Source organism: Myotis brandtii, unplaced genomic scaffold, assembly GCF_000412655.1.
Source record: "Myotis brandtii unplaced genomic scaffold, ASM41265v1 scaffold1160, whole genome shotgun sequence".
Classification (NCBI taxonomy): Eukaryota; Metazoa; Chordata; class Mammalia; order Chiroptera; family Vespertilionidae; genus Myotis; species Myotis brandtii.
The window spans coordinates 48,777-63,725 of NW_005354011.1; positions in this window are offsets into that span (position 1 = coordinate 48,777).

Genomic DNA, 14,949 nt, shown 5'->3' on the forward strand with positions numbered 1-14,949 from the left:
GAGTGGGGAGCCCATCAATCTGTTTTAACAAACCCTCCAGGAGATTCTTGTGCATGCCAAAGTCTAAGAATCACTATCCTAGAGCGTGCCATGGATTTTTAACTGCCGTACTCAAAATCATCTACTATTTTCCCATCAGTATAAAATAAATTTAGATTCCTTAGTATAATATTCAAGGCTCCTCCAGATGTGGCCTCAAACTACCTTTTAAAGTTATATTTTACCACCTCAAACTCCAGAAAAGTCTGTATATTTCCTTGTTTCCTGAGCTCCCCTAATATTTTTTCCCACTGCTTTTCAGAAACCTGTCCCTGTGCCCTCCCATCTTCTTCCACAAATTCTTCATCATGTAGTTCAAATGCAATCTCTCTGTCAAGTCTTCCTGAGACCCTGCTTCCTTCTCTGGGGAAGTTCTCTCTCCCAGCTCTCTGCCCCCATAGAACTCACCTGTATCTCTATTACTGTAGCCAACTGATCTTGTAGTACATTTGTTTGTGTATTTCTGCTTGTTTGTGAGTTTCTTCAGGACAGGAACTATGTCTTTTTCAACTCTGTATCCCTCAGGACTCCTACTGTGTTTTACACACAGCAGGCACTCAATAAATATTTATTAATGTGAATGAAATTATGTCCCTGGAAGAGAAAAATGTAAATGTGCCATCTTCTCTCAGTGAGAAAACTAAACTTCTAAAATCTCATGATGCAATGCTGATTTCTTTAAATTCCCAGCTACTTAAAAAGAAAAAAAAAAAAAGCTAACATATGCTTTCACATGGAAAGGAAATGGAACTTTTCATTGAATATAAATGAATTTCCTTTATTAGTTAAGATTTAGGTTAAGCTGCTCTTAAAGATGAGACCCCCAAACATAATAGCACAGACCAGATAGCTTCTCTCTCTCACACATGATGGTCAAGAAATAGGAGGAAAGCCAGAGTGAATAGAAGGCTGTACTCCACAAAGTCACCCAGGGTCTCATGTTCCTTCCATCTGTGGTTCTGCCTTCCCCTCGGGGCTTGGCCTCACCTGCATGGCCAAAGCTGACTCCCCATCACACCCACACTCCAGTCCATAGGCAGGAAGAGAGCAAACAATTTCCTTCTAAAGAAGTCGTACACACCACTTGTACTTGCATTCCATTGGCAATAACTTGATTATCAGGCCACACCAAGTAGTAAGAGAGAATAGAAGAGTAAAGATCTAGCTGGGCAGACATGTGCCTTGCTAAAAATGAGAACCTTATAATAAAAGAAAGAAGGAGAGGATGGATACAAGGGGACAATGGGCAGTCTCTGCCACAAGGGAATATGGGTTTCTGTATGTGCGGCTCAAATATTACTGGGCAAGTCAAATGGCTTCCCAGCTCATGGTGATCTACCAATAAGGATGTTGAGACTTAAATTACAGGTGAATTGACTGAGGTTGTGCATTAGCTGAAAATCCAGTGTTTATCATGACCATAATATTTATAATATCTAGAAATTATATGAGGAACTCACTTGCTTCCTCATCATCCTCCACATAATATCTTGGCAATGATAAGAGTTTTTAAATTTTAAATGTCTAAGTAAATAAAAAGCAAAAGGGAGATGCATAACTAATTTTTACTTACAACTCATTTCCAATTTACTAGATAAGTCTCAATCAAAGGCATTTCTCTCACACCTACCTCTGCCATTCACTAAGAAGAATCTCTATATATTTCCTGTATAAATCAACCCCATTGAAAAAAATCTGTTGTTTGATTTACTTATTTAACCAATAGAGCTATGCTAGCTACTATTGATCACTCTTGCCCCTTTACATGAAAGCTTGAGTGAAGTAACAGAACCTTCTATGTCTGTTTTTCCAGTGTAAACATTAACAGATTAAAAGTAAACTCCAGAGGTGAAATTTTAATCACCTCCATTAACTAATAAATTAGGACTTCCTGGTTTGTGTACTTAGTGAAATTCTTGGACATAAGTCATACCCTTGTAGACCTGGTAGATACTTTGATTATAACTGGTAGCAATAAGAACCCCTATTAGCATATCTGCTTTGGATACTGTATAGGCCTCCTATACCTAATGAACTTCAGTTTGCAAACTGATAATTATATACAAGGTAAGTTTGAGAGCGAGATCCAACATCTGTGCTGGTTACTAGCACAAGGCATTTTAGTTTCAACTATCACATTGGTCTTAGTCTGCTAATGTGTGTTGGCTGTGTTTGCTTTGCTTTTAAGGTCTTCAACAAACAACAAATTTTAACTTTGTTACAGACAGTATTTACAAATGTAGTGAGAGCATCAGAAAAGTTAGTGAAAAGAAGCATATGACTACAATAAAAGTACAAGTAAAGGTAATTTTTTATTAAAAGAGCTGAGAAAATGACAACCATTGTATATAAGAACATGTTCACATTTGGTTTGGTTTTCAAGGGCCACCATATGCTACATATGAAAAGGCACTCTGCCTAAATTGTCTATAATAATAACAGTGTAATATGCAAATCAACCAAACAGCTGAACAGTGGAACAACCGTCCAGACAACCACGCTTTGACACCCACTGGCACCAGGCCAGCCAAGGCGGGTGTGATGCGATTGGTCAGGGGCCCAGCCATCGCTCCATGATCGCCCCGTAGAGGCAGGCCCAGGCCACCGGCCAGCAGGGGGCTCCACAATTGCCCCAAAGAGGGAGGCCCAGGCTACCTTGCAGCAGCTGCAGGGGGTAGCCTGGGCCTCCCTCTGCAGGGATGATCCATCCTGGAGCCCTGGCTGGGTGGGCAGGGCCTACCTCTTAGGGGCAATCGATTGCAGGGCTCCCAGACTGAGAGAGGGCACAGGCCAGGCTGAGCTCCCCCCCGCCCCCCCGCAGTGCATAAATTTCATGCACCAGGCCTCTAGTAGACTATAATCAGCTGGAAATAGGGAAAAGTGACTAATGAGATGGGAAAAGTCTGATCATTAAACAGTGTTTGGGAATATGTGTGGGCATGTTTAGTTATCCCAACAGAGAACACTAATAGCATTTTGTGGTAGGAGACCAAGAGGCTAAATCCTGCAATAAAAAAGAAGTCAGGCCACTCAATTAAAAATCACACTACCCCAAATGCCAATATGACTCCCTATTAAGAAACTCAGGAGTATCAGCATCAACATGGGATGCTCAAAGCCTAATGTTAATTCAGGTGTCAGCTAGGGGTGATTTGAGAACTTAAAGTCTGAACATGGTGAAAGTGCTGCTTATGAACTGTGATTATAAGCCATGAGGGTTTTAAGTCTCAAGGACGATTTGAATCTACCCAATATCAAAGTGAGAGGCCAACAAATACAGGCACCACATTGGTTAAAGAGTTTCCCAGGACATTAGCAGAGATCATTATCAAAAGGGGCTCAGGAAGTGTCTATCAGCCAGGAGGAATGCATGCATGGCAGTGATGCTTCAGAAGATTGACTTATATCCTTATTGGATGGAAAGGCCTGAGTCTCACCTAAGTCACCCCAGACTTAGAATTAAAGGGCAATCTCCAGCACCTGTCAGTAGGAGGAGGGGATATTTCAAATGGTAGAAAGAAATTGGATGTTCCTTGCACCCTTAAATTATTCAGGGAACCTCCTGTCTCCCCATAAACCCTACCCTGGAGAATACACAGCAGGTTTCAACCTCATCCCCGCCACACACACACACACACACAGTATGAAATTATTTCACTCAGAACAGACGCGAATCACTCTGAAGGGAGAATTGTTTCAGGAAAATATTGTAATATTCCTGGAAGCTCTTAGAACCTAGTATAAAGGGTGATGCAGAATGGCATTCAATTTACATGATATATGTCTGTTGGACTCCATTGGAAGGAACGTACTGATTACAGACTTTAGGAGCAGAACTCTGTAGTGGGTAAGGAGGGTACCTTCTCATTTGGTAGTGAAGTTGTCAAATATTTTAAAATCTTTAAATGAAAGAGAGGCATAAGGACAGTGATGACACAAAAGAAACAGCCAAAGAAGTTAAAAGATAGTATCAGCAGAGTTTTAGGTCATCAAAAAATGTTGATTGCCCACATGCCATGAGCTTGAGTGGATTATAAAAAGTTTTAGTTGAAAAAGAGGTATAAGAACAATGATATGAAGAAAGCAAGAATACAGCAATAAAAAGAGGAGAGGTTGGGAGATAACATGGGGAATGGTTTGGGATCCACAGCACAAATTAAGCATCTGCCATGAGTTTGGCATTATACCAGGCACTGGGATCTCTGTAAGGGGAAAAGGGGGAGGGAAGGGGTCAGATAATCCAGGTGAAAAACTATGAGACCCAGATCTTCAGAGCAGATTTGTAGAAAGCTGATTATATTTATTTTCTATTTGGATAAACTTTGTTTTTGCTTAAGAGGGTGAGGCTCAAGGAGGCAGAGGAGAGCATCTTGCACATGTGCACCTTAGGGGAATGAAGGTGATACCAGAAACTCAGAAGAATGAGGGAGATGGACAGTTCTTCAAAGAAAATGTAAAAACAACATGGGCACAAGAAATAAGGTCATATGGACACATTTTTCCAGTTTGTATGATATCAACCGTCATCAAGGGATGATTTAAGAAAAACTAATTTGAACACATCCAAAGGAATGATGATGGCAACAGTTCTCTAAGGGAAATTTAGACTTATAAGCAGCCTAATAATAATAAGCAGACCGGGGACCCCAAGTGGCTCTGGTTTGTGGTTAAGCACTCAATTTAACAAGGGATTGGTAAATGAATAAACTAACTACTCAGGTAAGTGATCAAGCCTGCGTTAGATGTTGGTGGCAAAGGAGAACAACTAAGTCAGTAAGAAAGATGCTAATAAAATATGGATTCAAAGATATGAAGTACTTTATGAAAAGCTGAGGCGGCAAGCTAAATCATGGGCCATTCTTTCTTTCTGTACTTTTGGGGAAGAGGCAGAAAAGAGATGCTTTACTAGTATAGAGAACACTAAGAACTACCATAATGCAAATGGTGTTGACATATAAACCTTTGAAAACATCCAAAGGAATGATGATGTTTCAGCATGCAGTTTTTTACCTGACAACTTTACCTGATTATTTCTTATTTATCAGTTTTTCATTAATTAAAAACTAAGGCCTGACTTTGCCTTCTAATCACTCACGTGTACATAGAAACAAAAACAATGCTTTCAACCCCAGTAAGGAGAGCAGAAGAGAGGATATGAGCACAAGAAAGCCAAGGACAAGAGGATATGAAGATATCAGCCTCATTGGTGATACTTAGGAGAAATCTTGATCAGAGTTTCCAAAATACATCTGTATGGAAGAGATCTTGCCTTAGAATGGCTTCCTGACCACAAACTCCTTCTAAATGGGTTCCAAGGCAGCTCCTGCTGAGAAAAGCAGCTCTAGGTGGTTCTTTAAGTATAATCCACCATGTAGCTCCATGTGACACCATCTCTCCCGCGCGTGCGCACATGCGCGCGAACACACACACATACACATATCCCACCCTCCCCTACCCGTAGCTGATTGGTGATTGGTTGAGGCAGTTGGACATGTGGCCCAAGAACAGCCAGATCTATAGGCTGGGCATGTGCTATGAGGTACAAAAGCTCCTCCCAGAAAGAAGGTGATTAGTTGCAATGATGCATTCTTACCACTCAGGAATTTAAACAACAAATATGTGAAGAGACATTCCATCGCCAGTGGAAGCAGCAGTAGAAAGTTAAGCAAAGTGAGGCTGAAACAAAAAGAGCATCTGGCCTGGGTCCATGGCAAAGCAGAAGAATGAATTCTGCTGCTGAGAAACTAACAGTGTCTCCTGTCCTCTGGTGCTGCCTCTTACAATCCCATACGGTCTTCTGCTTCCCCAACTATGCTCCAGATCCTTGAGGTTTAGCCGTAAGAATATTCCAGAAATTCATTTCTCCCTTATTCTATCAGTTATTATTACAATCAACCACCACCACTTGAAGTAACCTGCATTGTTCTTTCTTCCAACCAAAGGAGCCCTACCACACTGAGCCCCTAGGTGTCTGAGCTGTGGGCGTCTGGGACAGGCACACCGGCTCCATCTGGACAGTAAGTGCTGTTGGACCAGATTCAAATCTTTTCATTTCCACTGACCTTTCTAGTGTGGAAATGTACATAGTTTCCATTACTCCCTGATACCCTTTTGTTCCCTTCATGAAACTAAATTTCTCCGTTTAGTTTTTACCCCAAAGATTTCAATTCTGTCATAGATTGTTTGTTGTTGTGGTTTGGAGGTTATTGTTATTTTTTTCTTAGGAGTGGAAAAGAGGGGGAAAGGAATGGGGGGGGGGGGGGGGGGGAACTTAAAAAAACAAAGAGCATGTAACATTAAAAGGCAGCTGAGTGGTATAAACAAAAAAGAGTAAAAGACCAGCATAGGCGGAGTGATGGGCAGAGAGATCAAAGCACTGTCTTAGTTTGTTCAGGATGCTATAACAAAAAATACCATACACTTGTTGGCTTATAAACAGCAGAAATTTATTTCTCACAGTTCGGAGGCTAGAAGTCTGAGATCAGGTTGCCAGCCTGGTTAGTTCTGGTGAGAGCCCTCTTCTGGGTGCAGACCACGGACTTCTTGAATTCTCACAAGGAAGCAAGCTCCCTTTTGACTCTCAAAAGGGCACTAACCCCACTCATGAGGACTGCATCATCATGACTTCAAGTAATCATTATTATCTCCCAAAGGCCCCACCTCCCAATACCATTGCATTGGGAGGAGAGGGTTTCAATAGATGAATTTGGGGGAGATGCAGATGCAACATTCAATCCATGACAAGCACTAACAAGCATCTCTAAATGGTTTGTGAACCAGGTTTTCCCAGTTCCACTTGCAGCCTCTCTGGGTGTTTTGAGGGCTTTGGGGAGCAAAGTCGTGACATTAACAACCACTATGTACTTTGCCAGGCTTAGCTCAGTCACAACCATCCTGGGGATAGAATTATTTCCTTTAGTCCTATAAAAATGTTTTAGATCTGAATATACTCCAGAAAGTAGGCACATTTCCAGTGAGATGAGCTTTTTCTTACTAGAAGCAAATAGTAAAAATGAGTAAAATCGAGCAGGGGGGGTGGAATTTACTAAAAGAAATAATTTGAAGATAAAGTTCATGTAATCAACAAACATTTCTTAACATCTGTGTGTGAAGCTTTGCAACATATTGTGTTGTGAGTCAGACAGACCCCCAGCCCTTACGAAAAATATGGTCTATCGGAAGAGAAAGCCAAGTAAACAAGTAAGCGATTGAAATAAAGTGTGATACATTGCGTAACAGAGCACAATGTGTACAATGTGCTATGTAAGCACAGAAGAAGAAACGCACAGTTCTGTGGAGGATGGGAAAGGAGCCTTCACTGAAAATTTCAACTAGAACATGATAGAAGAGTTCACTAAGCTGACAATTTATTCAGATAAACAGCATGGACAAAGACCTGGAGATGCAGAGATCCAAATGGTGTTCGGGGAATGAGAAGTGGTCTGTGGTGGCCAGAGTGTGGGGTGGGAAGGAGAATGGCAGGTGTGGAGGCTGGCTGGGCAGGCACAACTGTGAAGGGTTAAACGCCTCACTGAGGACATTGAACTTTATCCTGAGACAGCAAAAAATTGCCCAAGGATTTAACCAAAGGAGAACATGACCAGATCTGCAGTTCTGGAAGCATCCTTGAATCGAAGAGGATGGAAGAATGAGGCCCAAGAATACAGGTGTTGGAATAAGCCAGAGAGCGAGAAAGGGAGAGTCGGTACTAGGGAAGGAACGGAAAGCGAGGGGAAAGAGAGGGTGGGGAGATTTTAGAGATAAAAGTGGAGGGAAGACAAATCAGTTGATTTAACTGGAATATGACCTTTTAAAATGGAAAGACAGCAAAGTTTCAGACTGCCAGGGGGAACATGGAGTAATTTCAACAGCAGATCACAAATTCACACAATTTGAGTATATAGTAGACAGCAAGAGTAATCTTCTTGGACAAATAATCCAATGCTTTTTCTATGTTGGAGACTGTCTACCCCTGTTAACCACAATCAACTGGACAGAAAATCTCCTCTAGGAAATAACAATAGGATGAGAGGTGTTCATTCCACACTTGATTTGTCTCCACTGTTAGCAATACTCTTTCATTGAGCCCTTCTAAACACATTCGTTACTTAACAACTTGGTTAAGTAAACAACCCTTACTCCAGCAGATATCCATTCATCTATCATTCAACAAATATTTACTATGTGCCAGGAATTATGCTTGATCATAGATATTCAGTGGTAAACTAGACAATACAGATTCCTTGCCTAACTGAAATTTCAGTCTAATGAAAGAAATAGATCATTTAAAGAAGGGTTTTCAATACAGTGTGTTAAAAGGCAGTAAAGAACAGTATTTCTCATACTTCTGATTTGGTAGGTCTGGAGTGAGACCTGAGATTATGCATTTCTAAAAAGTTCCCATGTGATGTTGATGTTCCTGGTCTAGGGACCACACTCTGCATGACATAGGATCACATAACTCAGTCTAGAGAATTATCACCCAAACCCATTTAAAGAGAAATGGGACTTACTCAGAGAGACTGAAAAGAATACTGAACATGGAGTAAGAAAAACTAGACTTAAATATCCATTCCAAAATTATTGAGTGACACTGGGGAAAGTTGTTTAATCTCTTGGAGCCTCCGTTTCTCCATCCATAAAATCAGGAGTGAAAATATTTACTTCTCAGATTGTTGTGAGACTTAAATGACATAATACTCAAAAAAGGTGCTTTGGTAAACTGCAAAACTGGGAGTCGGGGGTGGAGAGAGGATTGGAGGGGATAGGAAGTGAAGTCAGAAAAATCTCTAAAACTGCATAAGATAATGCAACGCAATAAGGGTTCTGTTTTGATGAAAAATGCTAAGCAGTCAGACACACCATGTCCAGCAACTGTATGGCACATTTAATACAAGTTCTGCTTTGATCGAGGGAGCCCCCCAGTGGCTGATTTGCAGGACGCATCTACAGTCTCCTGTGTGCGGAGGTGAACAGACTCATCTGTCACATTATTTTCATCTGATATAACGAAAAAAGACTGTGGAGAGTATTTCCTCAGTCTTCCACATTTAAGAGATGATAAGACACATCTACAATCTCCTGTGTGCAGAGGTGAACAGACTCATCTGTCACATTATAATATAACGAAAAAAGACTGTGGAGAATATTTCCTCAGTCTTCCACATTTAAGAGATGATAAGACTAAGGCACTAAGAGGCTGTGTATACATATTTAGAAAGTTAGAAATCGCACTATTTATTTTGAAATTTAGCACCTTCTATTTTTCCTAGGAATGTCAAAATTCAACAATTTCTATGTCAACATAAGTAAGAGCTACTCTTATTTTCGAAAATATATAACTAAGGCATGTATATAATTACTGAGATCCAAAATGATCACTCAGCAATATAACCCTGAGGACCCCAATTCTTAGTCCCAGACTTCTCTTTTGCTTCCTACCTGCCTCCCTTATTCTACCTGTCCCTCACATCCCCAGCCCAATGTCAGCATTCATTTTTAGGACTGCCCTCACAAACTATCTCAGACTGGGTGGCTTAAAAAACAGGAATGTGTTTCCTCACAGTCCTGGAGCCTGAAAGTCCAAGGTCAAGATGTCAGCAAGTTTAGTTTCTCCTGAGGCTTCTCTCCGTGCTTGCCTTCTTGCTGTGTCCTCATATGGTCTTTCCCTGGTGTCTCTCTGTGCATCCAAATTTCCTCTGCTTATAAGGACACGGTCAAGTTGGATTAGGGTCCACCCTCATCACCTCATATTAACTTAACCACCTCTTTAACAGCCCTATCACCAAATAAAGTCACAGTCTGAAGTAGTGGGGCTTGGGGCTTCAACATAGGAACCTTGAGGGGAGCACAATTTAACCCATAACACCAATGAGTACCTAATAGGCTGTGCAGGGAGCAACACCTCATGCCCATGTGTGATTGAGGATCCCTGCGCGGATGCTCTGCCGGTAGGGTGAGCCCCTCCTACCTGCCCGTGGAAGCTGAGGTTCTGATTGTTGCTTGACTCTACCAGCACTTCTTCCTTGAACACAGAATATGATCAACCTTGGTAACAGACCTTTATATTGGTTCCTCTGGTCTACTGGCTGGGTCTCCCGCTGAATCACAGGTTCATCTTCCTCCTTGTCTACATCATGCTTCCAAAGTACTACTACTGCTTATAATAATAATTTTAAATGTCACTGAGTTCTAGTCCTTTTTCAAGCACCACAAGTGCTTCTCATGCATAATTCTCATTATAATGCTGTAAATTTGGTGCAAAATAGATGCTCAGTAATTGTATAAATAAATTAATAAATGAAGATTATAATTGTCCTTATTTTATAGATAAAAAGTGTCAACTCATAAAAGTTAAGCAGCTTGCTCATGGTCACATAGCCAGTAAGGGTCAGAGCTAGGGCTCAGGGCTTTCTCATGCCAAAGCTCATGTTCTTCACCGTGCCTCATGCACTGCATTGCCCTGTCCACACCCCAAGTTATAACAGCGAAGCCATCTACTGCCTTGTCTCTCTTATGACTCATCCCTGAACATTAGCCCATGCCTCAAAGAGATGGGACAAGTACAAATTCTTCGGTGATATTCAAAATCAAAATTCAAATGCTAGACAGACACATTTACATAGACTGAGGTAATAAATACATTCAAAATTGAAAACACTTTGTTGCTGGTGGCAGTTTTAAAAGATAGTCCCCAAACTATTTGATACTGCTCCCATCTGGAGGCAGAATGTATGTCCTCTGTCTTTGAATCTAGATGGGTTTGTGATTGCCGAAACCAAAAGAGTGGGACCAACGTGCACTCTGACTTCCTAGGCCAGGTCAGAAACAACCATCAGTTTTCTACCTAGGCCTGTTGGTATGCTCACTCTGCAGGAAGTCAGCTGCTCTGGAAGAAATCTGCCTTCCCTGAGACTACTAGGCTGAGAGCTCAGTCCGGTGCTCCAGTTGGCAGCCTCAGATGAGCTCCCAGCTGACGGCCAGTGTCAACGGCTATGAGAGTGAGCCATTGTACGTCCAGGAGTCTCGAGCCTTCAGATGACTGCAGCCCTAGCTGACCTCCAATAGCAAATGTGTGAGACACCTCAAGCAAAAACTGCTGCCCCAACCCTTCTTGCAGTATTTGCCCATAAGATTGTAAGCAAATAAAGTGACTGTTTTGACCTAACACATGGGGTAATTTCTAATGCAGCAACAGTAACCAGAACATTACTCCACTCAATTTCAGTATCTCTCGTTACCCTGAGTTCCTGACCTTATCTCAGTCTGCTAAACATGGGAAAGCTCTAGCAATCACATTTATTCATGACTTAGATGTTTGTAAGATACATTTCTTACAAAGGCACATAGAAAACAGGAAACTCATGAAACTGAAACACAAGTGTGCAGACACACTTCCTAATTTAGGCTGACTCGCTTTTACTTCTTTTTGTTGTTGTTGTTAAACTTCACTCAATGATATTCTTTCCCATTGATTTTTAGAGAGGATGGAAGGGAGGAAGGGGGAGAGAGAGAGAGAGAGAGAAGTGTGAGAGGGACACATCATTTGGCTGCCTCCAGAAGGTGCCCCAGTTGGGGCCAAGGATCAAACCTGCAACCCAAGTATGTGTCCCTTGATCAGAAATCGAACCTGAGACCCTTCGGTGTGTGGGCTGAGCTCTGATCACTGAGCAACGCCAGCCAGGGCTCATTTTTTACTTCTTAAGAAGAAATAAATGTTGCTGTTTGGAATGAATGCACGGAAACATAAATGAACTCAGGGCTTTGTACTCCAGAAAAATATGAAAGAGAGCCCTATTCTCAGGTCACTGTCCTTTCCCAAACTATATGGACCATTGGAGGTGTCTTATTCCACAGTCATTATATTTTCCTGGTAGCATTCTGCTATGGGGCTTCTAAGGCACTGTCCTTTCCCAAACTATATGGACCATTGAAGGTGTCTTATTCCACAGTCATATTTTCCTGGTAGCATTCTGCTATGGGGCTTCTAAGGTAACACAAGGTTTCCAGTTGTAGGAGAGTGCCCACCAAGGTGCCCATCCAAGATCCTACCATCTCTTAAATGCTACATACAAGTAGGACACAGTGCCGCCACCTGCATGGCAGGTTCAGGACGACTTGCAGGAGGGCCGACAACACACAATGAATACACTATACAAGAAATATGAATTTTGAAGGCATTGGGGGACCAAGTGGAAACCTTGTTCATGAAGAGGAACCAGGAGTCCGGGTTCAGCCTGCTTTTTATTCAGTTTGGTTACACATTTGCCCTTTAGCAATGCATAGAGGCAGATCACAGGCAAAGTTTGGTGAACAATGTAAAGATATCAGGTCAGGAAATTGCCTCGAGCCATCGCAATCACAGCAGGAGCAAAACTGTGCTGACTTCAGCCCTGCTGAGATTAAGGTCCATTGGCCTTCCAACATCTCTTTTGCACTTTCATGCTAATGCCGCTATGCTTTGGCCTCAGCACTGCTGGGAACACCCACCTCTGTGCCCTCACAGTCTCAGGAAATTCAGCTCTTGAAAGTTGGTACTTTTCCTACTTCTCCTCAAAACAAAAGTCTCTACCCCCAGTTCAGAAGTCTATCCTGATTGCCTTGAAGGTCCTCAACCTTTAATACTTAAAACCTCTCTCTGTGTGGTCTCCAGGTACCAGTGTTGCTGGAAGTTTCTTCATTGATCTCTGACCCACACAGATCACATGCACACAACCATTACAACTGTTTTTACTTCTTTTCCTGATGCCACAGAAATTCCAGAGTTTAAATATACAACTAGTCCTCCATAGCAAGGAGTACACCCAGTGCCCAGCTCTTGGTTTCTAATATTCTCTAATAAAGGGAATTTGGGCTCCTTATGGAAGCCCATATGGCTGATTCTAGGGCTGGACCGGGGAACATACAAGATGAGCCTGAAGCATCTTGTAGTTTTAGAAAGCAAAGATCTGCTCAAAAAGCGCAATGATGGGAGTATGTCAAAGAGATACAGGAGCCAACTGACAACTCTCAATGGCCAAAGCTGGAACAATTTTAGCAACAAAATAAATAATGCAGTATTAGATTATAGTCCAAAAATAAAATAAATATCCGTGACTCCAAAATGATATAAACAATTGAATAAATAAGTAAATGAGATAGAATAGAAAAGCTCTCACACAGAATTCCAAATAGTCAATGATGAGCATAATGCCCCATTGCTTATGTGTGGGCTGGGTATAGTGACTTCCTGCCAAAGAGTACAGTGTGGAAAGGGGGACAAAAGAGTAACTGTACCAGTGAAGAAACCTGACAGACACTCCCCCAGCTGATGCTCAAGGGTTAACATCAACAGTGACAAGTCATAATGATAGCATGTACCCTTAATATGATGCGATGAGAATAGCATTTTACCTCTGTGGTCTCCCTCCCAAAACCCATATCCCCAGTCTAATTAGGGAGATCAAAATTTAATAACATTCTACAATATTCCTCAAACCTGTCAAAGTCATCAAAAATAAATAAAGTCTGAGAAACTGTCACATTCAAGAAGGGCCTAAGGAGACATGATGGATGACTAAATGTAATGTGGTATTCGGATGGAATCTTGGGACAGGAAAAACATAGGTTAAAAACTAAGGAAATCTGAATAAAACATTGACTTTAGTTAATGTATCATTAGCATTACATGCACTATATATACACTAGTTGTGACAAATGTATCATACTTATATAAAATAGTAGCAGTAGAAGAAACAGGATACAGAGTAGGTGAGAACTATCTGTACTATCTTTGCAACTCTTCTGTGAATCTAAAAATATTCTAAAATAAAAAATTTACTTTAAAAGAATTTTTAAAAACCTGTTACTGTTCTATCAAATTTTTATTGTTACTTATAAAAATGTGGGTGCATTTCATTCATTCATTTATGTGTATCTCATTCTAAGCCCAATTAAGAATCTCATTATCTTAGATGTGGCACTAAATAAACCCAAAATCAATGCTGCACTATTAATGTGAATGCTTTGCCAAGTTGTACTCTCTTATATGTTCCCTGCAGTTTGGCACTTCATGTGCATATCCTTTAAGAGCTTTCAGACTAAGTGCCTAAAAGAATGTGTGGTGTAAGTATTATCTATGTTTAACTGACCCCAGTCTTATGCTTTATAATGACCTGGGGCTTGGTGGACCTCAAAAACTGTGTGTTTAATTGAATAAAATGTCTGCCTGGTGCAGCCACGGGAGAGGTTAACCCCTGACCTCTGGGTGGAGAGTGCGGATACTGGGACCTGTTCTTATCTGGAGAATCTGAATGTCAGAGGCTGGGTGGAGTGGCATTTGACTGCGGGGGCAGGAGAAAAGGCTCGCATTCGAGAAAGCTGCACTCGCACCCATAGTGGGCCCAGGGAGTGTGTTTCCGAAGGGCTGGAGCGGGCACAGGAGAAGAGAGTCAGCCTCAGCGACTTCCGAGGGCCCTGCCCACAGAGCTCTGCTGGAGAGAGGAGGCGAGCCCCACGGAAAGAGACCAAAGAGACCGCCAGGCACAGCCAAGAGCAGGCATTCCAGGGCTCAGCCAGGGGACCACAAGCCGACTTCAGGGAGTGGCTGAAGGCTCTGACCGGGGAGCAGGAGGGATGTCTGAAAGATCCGTGAAACGCTCCATGAGAGAAAAACCACCATGTGGGCTGAGTCACACAGAGAACACCAATTGCAGGTTACAGTCGGGCAAGATGAGGCCGAATTGCTTCTGTCCCAAATGACCAGAACTGCTCTTGAAAAGTAGTAACTTTCCTACTAAAATAATTTTTAAAAAAACATGAAAACAAGGTGTCTTAATAGGGTCTGCTTGAATTAATAGATTTGTTTCCCATGCCAAAGAAATAAAAAACAGGTAGCATTCTAGGAGGAAAGAGTGGAGACATTATTATTAT